The following is a 2,994-nucleotide window of genomic DNA, read 5'->3' as shown; positions in this document are numbered from 1 at the left end:
CTTAGAAATTCAATTTAGAAGTTTCTTATTGTATATTTGATTAAATAATTTACGAGGTTTCTTTTTATGGTGATTTGTCTTAAATTGGTCTTATTTATTTTGTCTCAATTAGGTTCTGAAAAATTAATGCAATAGGATCTTTGTTGTTAAATTGGTTGAATTAAAAGAAATGACATACTTTGGACATTAATGTGGGGTAGTGATGTGGATTTTGACTTTTTAAACATTAAAATATTAGTAAAATTTAATCAAAATCAAATTGGAAATACATTTCGTAAAACTTTAGGAGTCTATTATCCAAATTGAAGATTGATTGAGTGAAACAGGGGATTGATTAAGGGAAATTAGGATTCAGTGAAAAGATTTAGGTGTTTGACCTAATCTTTTAGACATTGTTGTTTGGAATTGTGACGTGGTTCGAGGTGAATTGTGTTGAAGGTGAGTAAATGTTGAATTACGAGATTCAATTTATTTTTCTGTAATTTTTGTTGTGATATGACTTTTGTCTTTCCAAAGTTGAATATTGGGGTTGTCCCACAAAGTGTACAAGCCTTTTTATGTTTATTGCATTGTGGTCTGGCATGTCCTTCACTTTTAAAATTTTTTTGATGTGTCATTTTCAATGTGTTTTCTTTTTAATAGGTGTTGTTTTGTTGGTATATTTTATTTTATAGGTGTAGAAATATTTATATTGTGTTCGTGCGATGGAGGAGGATTTTGAGATAGTTATCTATTATAGGGAAATTTCATAAACGATGGCAAATTGAAGTATGAAGGGAAAACTGATATCTTAAGTTTTGACCCAAACATTTGGAGTTACTTTGTTGTAGTAAAGTATAATTAAAAGGCTAGATATGTTGGATTCAAAGAGTTGTGGTACTGTGTATGAATGGGTTTTGTGTTGGATGACAGATTGGAGTCTTTGTGTCATGACACCAGAGCCATGAATATGGTCAACTTATATAGGTTAAATGGTTAGATTCATTTATTCGTGGTTCACATAATGTTTGAATCTCAGGTGATACACGTGCTAGAATATGAAAGAAGTTGCATCTGTCTTGCATAAGAGTGACAAGGGTGTACATGTAGGTGATGGTGAATGGGAAAAAGATGGTGGTGTGACAAAGAGAGGGGTCAATGTCATGTTGATGTTGAAGGTTACACTGAAATATAGGTTGAGGTGGCTTAGTGTTAATAAGATGTTAGTGCATTACAAGGGACAATTGAATGTGATGTTGATGTTGAACGTGAGATTGAAACACAAGCTCAAGTGGTTGATTGTGAAGTAGATGTTGGTGTGTCAGAAGACATGGGTGAATGTGATGAGCATGTTAAAGGTTGTATTGAAACACAAGGTGAGGCCTTCACTGTGAAGGAGATTGTGCTGTAACATAAGAGTAGGTGACATAGAGGAAGAAGTGCATGAATATGAACCTACATCAATTGTACAAGAGGAAGTTGATGTTCGTGGTTGGAGTACATAAGATGGTGATGGTAATGTTGATGAATAATGATAGTATGGAGGGGCTAGATGACATAAATGTTGAATGTGACTTAAGAGAATTGTTCTGGTAATGTGCATGTTGAAGTGAAAATTCTTTCACATGAATATGAAGGGTCATCGAGGAGTGATATGTCTTACAGCGATTTCGATGATGATGTAAGTTGTGGTAATAAGAGAGGTTTGTCGGATGATGAATGGCAATTTGAAGAATTAATTAGCGCAACACATAGTAATGAAGAAAATAATGAGGAAGAGGGTTATGGGAAGTTCTTGACCTTTTCTACGTCGAAAGGTATGGTTTTAAATAGGAATTTGGGACATATTTTTGGTGAAAAACAAGACTTTTTGGATGGAATCAAAACCTAATCATTAATTTTAAAATTTGTTAAAAATGACAAGAGAATAACGAGGCTAAAATGTCTGGGTGCTAAAGGACAATGTCCCTGAATGACATATTGTGCTTATATAAAGGTCATCGATACATGGCAGTTGAGAACTATTGTAGACAACCACACATGCAGTAGAGAGCACAACCTTCGCTTACTTAATGCGAAGTGCTTGAGCAAGAAGTTGAAGAAAACATAGAGAAACTCCTAAAGTTAAGGGAGTTGAAATTCGAGAGAAAATTAGTAGGAAATGGAACATTGGTATATCTAGGTGTATGACTTACAAGACACAATCCCTTGCTTCAGACCAAGTTGATGGCTCATTCAAAATGCAATATAAAAGGATATGTTATTATGTCCATGAGGTGTTAGCTCGAAATCCAAGGTTAACAATGAAGGTGAAAGTTGACGAGAATGATGGGAAACCAATTTTCAAGAGGTTCTATGCATGTTTCAAGGCATGCAAAGATAGTTTTATGTCATGCAAGTCAATAATTGACCTTGATGGAGCTTTTCTGAAAGGCATGAGGAGTCGTTGTTGGTGGAGATGCCAATGACCAAATGTTGCTTGTTACATATGTTGTGGTGGAGTGGAGAACAAGGACACTTAGATGTGGTTTCTAGAGCTTCAGATTGAAAATCTTGGTGGGGCTCTAATATGTTCTTCAATTACATTTATATCAGATCAACAAAAGGTAAATCCCATCTACAACTCTAAGTTTTGCACGTTATATGTTTTAAACGTACATACTGTCAAAACTTACAGCAACTTAATGTTGTGCATGACAAAGCATATTAGCGGTTATACAATAATTGCTTCTTGGAGTTGATTAGAGATTTTGTGTAAGGAACTTATATGCCAACTTTAAGAAGAAATACCTTGGAAAAAATCTAAAGCGTCTAATGTGGAAGACAAGTACAACAACACACCCACAAAAATGGAAGATGAACATAATAAATATATAATAGGTGAACTAGGAGGCTTTTGGATACTTGATAGTTATTCCTCCAAAGTTTGTATCTATGACTTAACTATAATTTGTGTTTTCCAAGACTAAGCCCATGATTAATGTTAACAATTTCCATTGTAGATATTGGTTAATA

The sequence above is a fragment of the Vigna radiata genome, chromosome 3, assembly GCF_000741045.1.
Source record: "Vigna radiata var. radiata cultivar VC1973A chromosome 3, Vradiata_ver6, whole genome shotgun sequence".
In the NCBI taxonomy this organism is placed as follows: domain Eukaryota; kingdom Viridiplantae; phylum Streptophyta; class Magnoliopsida; order Fabales; family Fabaceae; genus Vigna; species Vigna radiata.
This window is presented reverse-complemented; position numbering follows the sequence as displayed.